This window comes from Aquarana catesbeiana, linkage group LG02 (assembly GCF_042186555.1).
Source record: "Aquarana catesbeiana isolate 2022-GZ linkage group LG02, ASM4218655v1, whole genome shotgun sequence".
Classification (NCBI taxonomy): domain Eukaryota; kingdom Metazoa; phylum Chordata; class Amphibia; order Anura; family Ranidae; genus Aquarana; species Aquarana catesbeiana.
Window position 1 is genome coordinate 175,813,819 of NC_133325.1, and position 14,026 is coordinate 175,827,844.

Genomic DNA, 14,026 nt, shown 5'->3' on the forward strand with positions numbered 1-14,026 from the left:
ACCATGAGTCAGCGGTAATATGCACCTTACCGCTGACCGCCCTGTCCAGCGAGGCATGGACATTGCCTTCCACATGCTGGTAGAGAGCCGGAATCGCCTTCCGTGAGAAAAAGTGGCGTTTGGGTACCTGCCACTGAGGAACCGCACATTCCACAAACTCACGGAAGGGGGCAGAGTCTACCAACTGAAAAGGCAGCAGTTGAAGTGCTAGCAATTTTGCCAAGCTAGCATTCAACCGTTGGGCATGTGGATGGCTGGGAGCAAACTTCTTTCGGCGGTGCAGCAGCTGGGGCAGGGAAATTTGCCTGGTACAATCTGACGTCGGTGTACCAAAATCAGATTGCCCACAAGTACGTGGCTGTGACACACCTAATTCTACACCTTCATTCCTCTCAGTGCAGGTCTCAGAGAGGACTGAAGGTCTAGTGGGGTTGGAAATCTCAGCTGATGAGGAGCAAGCAGAGGTCCTCTTTGTTCTTTGGTGTGGGTCTTTTAGATATGCTTGCCAACGAACTGCATGGCAGGTCAACATATGTCTGGTCAAGCATGTGGTACCCAAGCGGGAGATGTTTTGGCCACGCAAGATACGCTTGAGACATATGTTGCAAATAGCAGCGGTGCGATCTGATGCACTCGTCTCAAAAAAGGCCCACACCAAAGAACTTTTTGAATAACGCGCAGAGACTGCAGCGCCCTGCACATGTGGAGCTTTGGGGTGTGATGCAGTCAATGTGCTGCCCTTAGGCTGGCCCCTGGAGGGCATCCTGCCTCGTTGGTGATGTGCCGCCTCCTCCTCCTCCTCCTCCTCCTCTCTCCTATCAGGCACCCACGTTGAGTCAGTGACCTCATCATCCCCTCCCTCCTCATCACTGGAGCAAACCTGGCAGTATGCTGCAGCAGGGGGAGCATGACTGCCAGATTGCTGTCCTTCTTGGGCACCCCCTCTGTCCGTGCTCGTGTTACTGCCTTCATCGAGCTCAGTATCATCATCAGAGCCTTCCAAACGCTGGGCATCCTCCTGGAGCATGTACCCAACACTGTGGTCAAACAGTTCGAGGGACTCCTCAGGAGGACATGGTGGGGCTAGGGAAGGAGTCACTGATGACATTGAGCCGAGGGAAGAGGCCGCTGCTTTGCCAGACAAAGTACCCTGGGCATGGGTGAGAGAGGTTGAGGAGGATGAGGACGGCTTGGTCATCCACTCGACCAAGTCTTCCGCATGTTGCGGCTCAACATGGCCAGCTGCCGAAAAAAAGGCCAAGCGTGTCCCATGGCCACGTGCTGATGAGGATGCACCGTCTCCACGACCAGCACTAGACACAGAGCCTGCTTGCCCTCTCTTATTGGCTTGTGACTGTCTGCCTCTCCTTCTTGGCCTTCCAGACATACTAATGGCCTGTAGCTGCACTAAGCTGGGATATATATATATATATATATATATATATATATATATATATATGTACTGATACTGCAGCTAGCAAAATCAACTGCCTGCCTGTAGTATGAGAACACCACCAACCTTCTACAGGTAGCTTTAGCTGAACCCTGTGAGGTGGACGCACCCCACTAACTTGTAGGTTTAGCAGAACACTGTGAGCAGGACGCACTGCACTAACTGTAAATAGTCTAGCTGCCTGACTGTGGTACTAATAGGATCAAAAGAACACCAGCAATTTTCTTCAGGTAGCTGTATTTACTGTAACAAGACAAGCCTGCCTGTCAGTAAGAAGATAACAGAAACGGATCTAGCTGAACACTGTGAGCAGGACGCACCCCACTAGCTTGTAGGTTTAGCTGAACACTGTGAGGTGGACGCACCCCACTAACTTGTAGGTTTAGCTGAACACTGTGAGCAGGACGCACCCCACTAACTTGTAGGTTTAGCAGAACACTGTGAGCAGGATGCACTGCACTAACTGTAAATAGTCTAGCTGTCTGACTGTGGTACTAATAGGATCAAAAGAACATCAGTAATTTTCTTTAAAATACTGTAACAAGACAAGCCTGCCTGTCAGTAAGAAGATAACAGGAACGGATCTAGCTGAACACTGTGAGCAGGACGCACCCCACTAGCTTGTAGGTTTAGCTGAACACTGTGAGGTGGACGCACCCCACTAACTTGTAGGTTTAGCTGAACACTGTGAGCAGGACGCACCCCACTAACTTGTAGGTTTAGCAGAACACTGTGAGCAGGACGCACTGCACTAACTGTAAATAGTCTAGCTGCCTGACTGTGGTACTAATAGGATCAAAAGAACACCAGCAATTTTCTTTAAAATACTGTAACAAGACAAGCCTGCCTGTCAGTAAGAAGATAACAGGAACGGATCTAGCTGAACACTGTGAGCAGGACGCACCCCACTAGCTTGTAGGTTTAGCTGAACACTGTGAGGTGGACGCACCCCACTAACTTGTAGGTTTAGCTGAACACTGTGAGCAGGATGCACCCCACTAACTTGTAGGTTTAGCAGAACACTGTGAGCAGGACGCACTGCACTAACTGTAAATAGTCTAGCTGCCTGACTGTGGTACTAATAGGATCAAAAGAACACCAGCAATTTTCTTTAAAATACTGTAACAAGACAAGCCTGCCTGTCAGTAAGAAGATAACAGGAACGGATCTAGCTGAACACTGTGAGCAGGACGCACCCCACTAGCTTGTAGGTTTAGCTGAACACTGTGAGGTGGACGCACCCCACTAACTTGTAGGTTTAGCTGAACACTGTGAGCAGGACGCACCCCACTAACTTGTAGGTTTAGCAGAACACTGTGAGCAGGACGCACTGCACTAACTGTAAATAGTCTAGCTGCCTGACTGTGGTACTAATAGGATCAAAAGAACACCAGCAATTTTCTTCAGGTAGCTGTATTTACTGTAACAAGACAAGCCTGCCTGTCAGTAAGAAGATAACAGGAACGAATCTAGCTGAACACTGTGAGCAGGACGCACCCCACTAGCTTGTAGGTTTAGCTGAACACTGTGAGGTGGACGCACCCCACTAACTTGTGGGTTTAGCTGAACACTGTGAGCAGGACGCACCCCACTAACTTGTAGGTTTAGCAGAACACTGTGAGCAGGACGCACTGCACTAACTGTAAATAGTCTAGCTGCCTGACTGTGGTACTAATAGGATCAAAAGAACACCAGCAATTTTCTTTAAAATACTGTAACAAGACAAGCCTGCCTGTCAGTAAGAAGATAACAGGAACGGATCTAGCTGAACACTGTGAGCAGGACGCACCCCACTAGCTTGTAGGTTTAGCTGAACACTGTGAGGTGGACGCACCCCACTAACTTGTAGGTTTAGCTGAACACTGTGAGCAGGACGCACCCCACTAACTTGTAGGTTTAGCAGAACACTGTGAGCAGGACGCACTGCACTAACTGTAAATAGTCTAGCTGCCTGACTGTGGTACTAATAGGATCAAAAGAACACCAGCAATTTTCTTCAGGTAGCTGTATTTACTGTAACAAGACAAGCCTGCCTGTCAGTAAGAAGATAACAGGAACGGATCTAGCTGAACACTGTGAGCAGGGCACACCCCACTAGCTTGTAGGTTTAGCTGAACACTGTGAGGTGGACACACCCCACTAACTTGTAGGTTTAGCTGAACACTGTGAGCAGGACGCACCCCACTAACTTGTAGGTTTAGCAGAACACTGTGAGCAGGACGCACTGCACTAACTGTAAATAGTCTAGCTGCCTGACTGTGGTACTAATAGGATCAAAAGAACACCAGCAATTTTCTTTAAAATACTGTAACAAGACAAGCCTGCCTGTCAGTAAGAAGATAACAGGAACGGATCTAGCTGAACACTGTGAGCAGGACGCACCCCACTAACTTGTAGGTTTAGCTGAACACTGTGAGCAGGACGCACCCCACTAACTTGTAGGTTTAGCAGAACACTGTGAGCAGGACGCACTGCACTAACTGTAAATAGTCTAGCTGCCTGACTGTGGTACTAATAGGATCAAAAGAACACCAGCAATTTTCTTCAGGTAGCTGTATTTACTGTAATAAGACAAGCCTGCCTGTCAGTAAGAAGATAACAGAAACGGATCTAGCTGAACACTGTGAGCAGGACGCACCCCACTAGCTTGTAGGTTTAGCTGAACACTGTGAGGTGGACGCACCCCACTAACTTGTAGGTTTAGCTGAACACTGTGAGCAGGACGCACCCCACTAACTTGTAGGTTTAGCAGAACACTGTGAGCAGGACGCACTGCACTAACTGTAAATAGTCTAGCTGCCTGACTGTGGTACTAATAGGATCAAAAGAACACCAGCAATTTTCTTCAGGTAGCTGTATTTACTGTAACAAGACAAGCCTGCCTGTCAGTAAGAAGATAACAGAAACGGATCTAGCTGAACACTGTGAGGTGGACGCACCCCACTAACTTGTAGGTTTAGCTGAACACTGTGAGCAGGACGCACCCCACTTACTTGTAGGTTTAGCAGAACACTGTGGGCAGGACGCACTGCACTAACTGTAAATAGTCTAGCTGCCTGACTGTGGTACTAATAGGATCAAAAGAACACCAGTAATTTTCTTCAAAATACTGTAACAAGACAAGCCTGCCTGTCAGTAGGAATATAACAGGAACGGATCTAGCTGAACACTGTGAGCAGGACGCACTGCACTAAATGTAAATAGTCTAGAAGATAACAGGAACGGATCTAGCTAAACTGAATACAGTGTATATATATATATATATATGCAACACCTGGGATGCATATATATACACAATACACTTTAAGTGCAGCTAACTGACTGACTGTCCTGCCTAATCTAGCTAACTCAAATGAAATGACACTGTCTCTCTCTCTCTCTAAGCACACCGGAACACACTGCACAGGGCCGCCGTGCAGGCGGCCTTATATAGTGTGGGGCGTGTACTAAATCCCCTGAGCCATAATTGGCCAAAGCCTCCTTGGCTTTGGCCAATTATGGCTCTCTGTTAAGGCGGCGCTGTGATTGGCCAAGCATGCGGGTCATAGTGCATGCTTGGCCAATCATCAGCAAGCAATGCACTGCAATGCCGCAGTGAATTATGGGCCGTGACGCGCCACACGAATTTGGCGCGAACGGCCCATATCGTTCGCAATTCGGCGAACGATCGAACAGCCGATGTTCGAGTCGAACATGGGTTCGACTCGAACACGAAGCTCATCCCTAGTAACCATATTTATGCTGTGGATGCTACAAAGAGTGAGTGGGTAGACCATACTGGATAAAGAGAACATGCATAGTGGCCAAGTGGCTAGCACTTCCACCTAGCAGGACTAGGGTTTTGGTTCCAATCCCAACCCCAGCACTACTTACTTGGAGTTTGCGTGTTCTCCCTGTGCCTTCGTGGGTTTCCTCCCACATTACAAAGACGTGCTGATAGTTTAATTGGCTCCTGTCTAAATTTGCCCCAGGTGGTTTTTCTTCAGCATAGATAGGAATAGTCTTTAAGGCCTTTATATAATACTGTGGCATATATATTCTATCAATTTGATTTGGTTTACACCCATGTTTCCCAGCCAGATGTTCGTATACTGCATCATTTTTTCTGACCGGTTTAAGGACTTTTGATTGTCTAAGTAAATTCAGATTAAAGACTGAAGTTTTAGAAAATTGCAAATAACTTTTTAAAGAGGGTCTACAAGTATTTTAGTGGTTTAAATTTAATGAATAAGGGACTGTTTAGCAGATATGTATGTACTATTATAGGTACATGCAAAAATGTGTACATTTTTTTTTTTTTTTTACACTTGGAGGTTCCTTGGTGAGCAATGGCTATTGTAAGTGGAGCACCTAATTTTAGAAATACTTGGTTACACAGTAGCATTCAACTGTGACCCATTAAAGTGACTTACTGAAGAGTGGAGATAGGCAAACGGTTCGACCCGAGCATGAGTTTGGGCCGAACTTTGGCTGTTCGGACCTTCTCCAAACAACCGAATTATAGGGTTGTTCGACTGTTTGATCGGCCCGCCGAAAGACCACAATGCACTGTGCCACCGCACAGTGCATTGAAAGCCCTGATTGGCTGAAGTGATGAAAGCTTCGCCCTATCAGGGCACAGAGCACTGTCAGAGCCATGATTGGATGCTGTCATGATGACTGTATCCAATCATGGCTCATTGCTCTTATACCCGCTCCACACTATAAAAGTATTTGTTCCATAGCGACCATTTGTAGTGTGATAGCGGCATGGCGAGAGATAGAACAGGGCTCTGTTCAGTGCTATTAGACAGTGTGCTATTCTGATTCTATTGTCAGTGTAGAATATCAGTTTAGTGTGCATCTAGGGATAATTCAGTGTGAGTATAGTACGACCATTCAATTTTTCATTAGTGTGAATGTAGAGATAATTCAGTCAGTGTGAGTGACTGTTTAACATAGTATATTTTATTGCGTTACTGCAAGTTTACTGCCATATAATTCTGTGTGTTACTGCAAGTTTAACACTGTATAGTTCTGTGCGTTACTGCAAGTTTAATGCTGTATATTTCATTGCAATACTGCACGTTCAATGCCATATATTTAATTGCGTCACTGCAAGTTTAATGCTGTATAGTTCATTACGTTACTGCAAGTTTAACACCATATAGTTCTGTGCGTTACTTCATGATTGATGTAGTATATTGCAGTATATTATAGTGTATCCGTGGAGTGTGTCTGTGTAGTGAATACTCAAATTAAAGTGCACCAAACACCACTTTCCATTGATTAAAGTGCATCCATGTACACTTTTTCACATCTTTATTACATTTTGTTAATAAGCACCCCCCATTTCCCCCATCATGTCTGGGAGGACAGCAAGAAGAGGCAGACGTTCCCATGGCACTGTAAGGGGGCCAGCAGCATATGTGTCCACAGACAAAGGTTGATGTGGTCAGTCCTCAGGCAGGGCATTTCCTCTGTTTAGTGATGTTGCCCATGCTATCCAGCCACAGCATGCAGAGGAGGTGGTGGACTGGCTTACTAAATCGCCCTCATCCGCCGTCACCCAAACAGACTAGTGCGCAGTCCCCTGCAGCTGCCAGAGTGGCAAAACCTGCCTCCTTGTCCACAGCTATTCCTGCAATAGCCTCAGCATCAGGCATGGAGGAGTCAGCGGAGTTATTTGAGCACAGCATCAGCAACTTGCTCCTTGACAATGCACAGCCATTACTCGATTCAAATGTTGGTTCTGTGGTTGAGGAAGGCAGGAACATGAGCCTACAGAGAGGGGAGAACACTGGTACACAAATTGGCATTTATGTTCCCCCAGCCACAGCGTATTGCCAAGTTGTCTCCAGTGGTAATGAGGATGGAGGAGATGATGATGAGGTCACTGACTCTGCCGGATAGAGCAAAGGAGGAAAGTGAGGGAGAGGCACAACCCCAACGAGGCAGCCATCATGGAAGAGTAGAGATCAGCCACCCTATTTCATCACATTGTGGAGCTGTTTTATCCCGGCCCACTTCCCACAGCTCAGCTGTCTGGGCCTTTTTTAGTACATGTGCAGCCGATAGCACTGTTTCTATTTGCAAACTTGCAAACACCAACCATTTGGGTACCACATGCTTGAGAAGGCATTTAACCTCCCACCATTCAGCTCATTGGCAAGAGCACCTAAAAGCCACACTAAAAGGGGCATGAATCTGTCCCTCACTCACCTCAGTCTGTCCCTGCTATACTTCATGACCTCTTAGCAGCCTCCACTGACAGGGATGATGGTATAGCACAGGGTGTCTCAGGTTCTTGCAGCACATCTGCCAGCAGCACACCACCAGCTGTAGACTATAGCTGGCAAATTTATCTGCCCCATCTGCTGCAGCCGAAAAAAAAAAAACAGTCCCTGCCACCCACATGCCCAGCGTTTAAAGGCAAGCTTGTCAAAACTGCTGGCTCTACAACTTCTGCCTTTCCGCCTGGTGGATTATGCCCCCTTCCATGAATTTGCAGAATGTGCTGTACCTCAATGGCAGGTTCCCAGTCACTATTTCTTTTCATGTAAGGCCATTCCAGCTCTCTACCATCACGTGGAAGGCAATGTTGAGGCATCGTTGGGCAAGGCAGTCGGACGCAAAGTCCGCATTACTGCTGACATGTGGTCCAGCAAGCATGGGCAGGGACGATACATTTTGTTCACAGCACACTGGGTAACTCTGCTTGCAACTCGGAAGGATGCAGGACAGGACTCAGTGCAGCTGAGTCTCCATACATCTGGTGATGATGCCAGATTTGTCAGCTCTACCTCCTCCTCCTACTACATGCCTTCCTCTGCTGAATTGTCCTATGAACCTCAAGTACCCCCTAAGCGTTCAAAGGGCTATTTAATGAGTCAGGCTAAAAGATGCCATGCAGTGCTTCAGCTGGTGTGTCTAGGGGACTGGAACCACACCGGAGCAGAGATTCTTGCAGCTCTGTGGGAACAGCCCCATAGGTGGTTTACGCCACGCCAGCTGGAGCCAGGAATGGTGGTGTGTGATAATGACACAAACCTCCGGTCTGCACATATCCTCAATTTGGTGGTGCAGCGTTTCTTAAATAGGTACCCAGGGTTGGAAGATCTACTAAAGCAGGCCAGAAGAGTCTGTAGCCATTTTAGGTGGTCATACATAGCCAGTGCTCGGTTGGCTGAAATTCAGCAGGAATTCCACCTGCCACTAAACCGCCTGATTTGTGTCATGCCTACCAGGTGGAACTTGACTTTGACAATGCTACAGCGGCTGCACATGCAGCAGAGGGCCGTCAACGAGTACCTGTTTGGGTATGGCACAACAACAAGCTCAGGCCAGCTCGGCTTTTTTTTTCCCCATGCCAATGGCTGCTCATAAAGGATGCATGCACTGTACTGTCCCCATTTGAGGAGGCCACAAGGATGGTGAGCCGTGACAATGCATGCATCAGTGACACAATCCCTGTTGTGTACCTGCTGGAGTAAACTCTGCGTGGCATTATGAACAGGGCACTCGAGGCAGAGCAGCAGGGCGAAGAAGAGGACTTTCTTTACTCTCAAGGCCCATTTTATGCAGACACCATTGTTCCTATGCCAAAGAACGCACAAGAGGAGAGAGAGGAGGTGGTGCTTCAAAGCCTGTGAAAGGACCCAAGAATACGTGGCGTAAAGGAAAAGGATCACTATTGGTTGGTAACCCTCCTTGACCACCGTTATAAGGGGTAATGCCGCCTACACACGATCAGAAATGCCGCCAGCAAAACTCCGATGAGAGCCTTTTGTTGGAAAATGCAACCATGTGTATGCTCCATCCATCTTTTGCTGGCGGAATTCCAGCCAGCAAAAGATTGAGAGCATGTTCTCTATTTTTAGATCGTGAAAAGTTCCTATCTGAAAATGTGATCGTCTGTATGCAATTCGGACATGCAAAAAACAACGCATGCTCGAAAACAATTCGACACATGCTCGGAAGCATGGAACTTCATTTTCTCAGCTCATTGTAGTGTTGTACGTCACTGCGTTCTTGACGGTCGAAAGTTCAGAGAACTTTTGTGTGACCATGTGTATGCAAGGCAAACTTGAGCGAAATTCCATCGGAAAAACCATCCAAGTTTTTTCTGATGGAAATTCCGATTGTGTGTACACGGCAAAAGTCTCAGAACTCATCCCATCCCCACAGAGAGTGCAAAAGATTAAATCTCTTGAGGACACCTTAAAGAGGAGTTTATCAAATGCTTTTCCCGACTCTGGTAGGTTACAGTGTTGTGGAAAATGTAATTTTGAGGCTTCTGTTGGTCAAGAGAGGAGCGGTGGAGAAAGCGGCCGCCTAAGTGATGCATTTCTGAATTTTTTAAGTCCTCGCTGTCCAGGACTGTCAGCTTTTACATCCCATCTGCAGCGTCTGCATCACATGGTGGACAATTAACAACAGAGACGGAGAGCTTTCCAGTCAACGATTCACTGGCTTACTGGGTCATGAGAATAGACCACTGGCCAGAACTTACCCAGTATGCTATTGAGCTGCTGGGCTGCCCTGCATCCAGTGTGCTTTCCGAATGGGCATTCAGTGCTGCTGGAGGTTTTGTTACTGATCATAGAACGCATCTGTCCACAAACTGCGTCATCTGTCTGACTTTTATCGAAATGAATCAGTCCTGGATTACCAGCAGCTATGAAGCTCCTGATGCCGATGTCACAGATGAAGTGTTTTTGGGATGTGGAATCTCTGCAAGACTTCTAGACTACTTAGTGTTGTGGGTGTTGATTACATCTGGAAGAATGTTTATGGTGTAGGTTTCATGGGCCCAATTAACACCCAAAGACCAATTTTTTATCATTACAATTTTTGATAGCAGGGCCAAATCTTTCTATCATCAAGAGTACCTCTATAAGGTTACGGTGTGAAGGCACCACCGACACCCTAACAACAATTTTCTGCACCCTTAAATGTAGAAATCCAAAGTCTGTAGTAGACACCAGAATTTATCCAAAAAATCTCTTATCTTGTTCCCAGTGCACTACACTATGGCCTCATCATACAGACTGGCTCCCCAAGCCATTGTTTACAAAATAAAGCTTGCAGGGAAAATGTCATTTTTTGGGGCTTTATAAATGCAATTATTGCTGTAGCAGCTTCTATACACAGCACAGATGTGCCACTTTACAGGTGGACTAAGGGGACCACCCAGGCACTATATTGAAAGGAATTTTTCATTTTTATACTTTCACTATAAGCATCAATAAATCACTGCTCATTTAAAAATGACATTTTTTACAAACTTTTTTTCATTGATACATGTCCCCCAGGGCAGTACCTGGACCCCCATAATCATTGTATGCCCAATAAATTGCATATAAGCCTTCAAAATGGGCACTTTTGATTTTTCATGCTCGGGTCCCATAGACTTAAATGGGGTTCGTTATTCGGTTCCAAACTTTCATGATGTTCGAAAGTTCTAGTGCGAACCGAACAGGGGGTCGTTTGGCCCATCCCTACTGAAGAGTAGTTATACTTATCAGTCTCACTGCCATTGAGTCTGATCTTTGCCTCTTTGCAGAGTTACATCAGCTAGAGAATTTTTTAGCACCTCTGGGTGTGTCAGATGCCTGAATTCTCCACTGTGGACTGTGGTCCCACCCAACAGCCACTACATTACTAGTGTGTCTTAACATAGCGGCTGTCAGAAACCATTGCTTTTAACAATGTTTTGTATTATGCAAGAAAATTGCGCTTCAACAACATTTGTTTTATGAATCTGAATACATTTTGATTGATCAAATAACAGTAGTGATGTACAATGCAAAACATATTATTGTAACTGAGAGCTTTCCTGATCTTTTTCTTCTATTTCTAATTGATTATTTAGCAGTTTCTTGACCTGCTGTATGGTATGCTAGTGTGTATATTCAAATAACCGAATTATCACATAGGTTCCTTTCATTTTACTAGAATTTCAAATGTTGTACCCAAATAGCCCTTTAGTGGGGTTAGGGCCCTCCTTCAAAGTAATAGTGATAGATGTGTAGTCTGACTATACCTTACTTTCTACAGTAGAGGCTGAAATATTTTGAAGGGTCCACTTGTCCATGAGAAACAGATCATCTGGAGTAGGAAGTGAGTAGGAAGTATGTACTGTATAGTAAATCTCATTCTGTACTATAGTGACACCTTCAAACCTCGAAAATTCATTCTGGACAGGTGGGATTAAGTGACGGGTAGGATTTTCAGAAAGTAGTAGAAGAATAAAGAGCATTATCTGGGATTAAATTGAAGTCTCCACACATCAACAAAGTACCTTATTGATGTTACAAATTGTTTTGATTAAATATTGGGGAAAACAGGTCTATTTCACATTGGGTGCGTAGATGTTTGAAAGCGTAAAAGGTACACTATTCATTTCACAAAGTAAGACTGTTTGGAACTTGTATAAAATCTAAAGCTTTAAATGGCAGGGTGTCTTTCATATATATCAGGGATTTCACATTTTCTTAGTGGAGCTGGCAGCAAAGATATATGGAATCTTTTTGTGCTGAATTCTGGCTGGCAAAATGTCTCCTAAGCAAATAATATGTCACTCTTAAGAAAGTGTGGTCAACAAGCCATGGTTGAGATCAGGAGTTCAGCAGAGCATGGTTAGCAGCAAGCTAGGTCAGCAATGGGTAGTCAGGTAATAAAAAATCAGAAACACGAGGGGCAAGGCTGGCCACGGAGCAAGATGGCTGTTTAACCCACTAGCTCCACTCAGCCCTGGGACATTCAGCAACCCTCTGCCTCCGGAAGTGACCCTTTCCTCCTCTCTCCTACACAGGAGGAGAGCTAACACACGGGGCGACACAGCTGCATGTCCAAGAAGAAGCACCGCTGCCTACATAATACATGCAGGCTCACAGACTTCTTCACAGAGACAGTCATACAGCGCAGCCAAAATGGCGCCGGCACAGCATTTCCTCCTCTGTCCCTGGCGGCGGACACAGAAATACAGGACCCCGCTCCTCAGTAGGATGAAATGGACAGCACTGAGCTAGCTACAGCACTCTATCAAAGCTCTCCCACCTAATAGAGGTAAGAGAGCAGCACATTCCCCAGCTCTCTTGCCCACCAAAGCCCCACTATACAAAAAACAGTACTGGGATGCCCCTGATAGTCCTCCTAATGGGGACGATAACCAGGAATTCTGGGCTGCCCATCCAGCCAGTGACCAACCTGCATCAGAACAATCCCTCAAGCTCCTCTCTCTGCAGAAAAATCTGCGTAACGGACTCCACTCATCTTTATCCTCCCTGCACGCCAAAGTGGAGCAGGTAGAGGAATGCACAGACATCCTGGAGAGGCAGATTTCAGAACATGCCGCCACTCACCAAGAGGCCTCTGAGGCCTATCACCAACAGTCTGAGGAAATACGTTTCTTGCAGGCTAAAGTGGCAGACCTGGAGGACCACTCCAGAAGAAATATTAAGTTCAGGGGTATCCCTGAGACTGTCAAACCTCCAGATCTAATCCACTATATACAACAGCTGTTTCTCAAACTCGTTCCTTCACTATCACAAGCTCACATCGCCATAGATCGCGCTCATAGGATCGTAAAGCCTAATTACCTACCAGAGTCGTTTCTACGAGATACAATGGCACGCATACATTTTTTTCAAGTAAAAAAGAGAAATATGTCTGTAGCCTGCTCGAATTCCGCACTACCACATCCCTATGCCTCTATATCTCCCTCTACACGGATATTTCGGTTACTACTGCCCAAAAACAGAGAGAGTTTGCCCAAGTCACTGCAATCCTCCGAGAGTGTAAAATCGCATATAAATGGGGTTTCCCTACTCCCCTAAGAAAAAAGCTGATGTCCTCATTGCCATACGCCCCACAGTAGCGTTCCAATTACTTCATTCTGAAACTGATCCCTATGGCAGGTATGTCATCTTACATGCCTCCGTCAACAATCACATTATGACTATTGTCAATGTGTACGCCTCTAATACCTGCCAAGGTCAGTTTTATAAAACTGTGATGGGAAAACTGGAGCCCTTCCGACAAAACACACTAATCATCTGTGGCGACTTCAATCAAATAGTAGACCTAGCTCTAGCCTCCTCCAACTCAGCCCGTAGTCAATCCACTGCTCTTTCTTCTCTACTCCGATCTGAAGACTTATATGACCCATGGAGATGCCTACATGATACCGAAAGAGATTACACCCACTTTTCGCATACACAAAAATCCTATTCCAGGATCGACATATTTCTGGTAGATAAGCATACCCTTCACATAGTACAAGATACTAAAATTGACACCATCACGTGGTCTGACCACGCTCCAATCTTACTTAAATTATTCCCACCTCAACCCAAACACTCAGGCACAATGTGGAGGCTCAACACCTCCCTTATCTCTCGCATCCATCTCCAGAAGCATGTTGAATCCGAGATTGAAAAGTATTTTCTGCTAAATGCTGACTCTGTACCCGATCCCACAGTCTGTTGGAATGCACATAAGGCATGCCTTAGAGGCATTTTCATTAAAATAGGGGCTCACGAAAAAAGGAAATGCAATGCTGCCACCTATAAATTACTGGACCAAATATGC

At 46.0% G+C, this 14,026-nt stretch overlaps 1 protein-coding gene across 1 annotated transcript in view; it reads left to right on the forward strand.

Annotated features, from left to right (window-relative positions):
• ZBTB39 (zinc finger and BTB domain containing 39) overlaps positions 1–14,026 on the forward strand; it is a 221,811-nt gene that overhangs the window by 188,967 nt on the left and 18,818 nt on the right. The window lies entirely within an intron of this gene.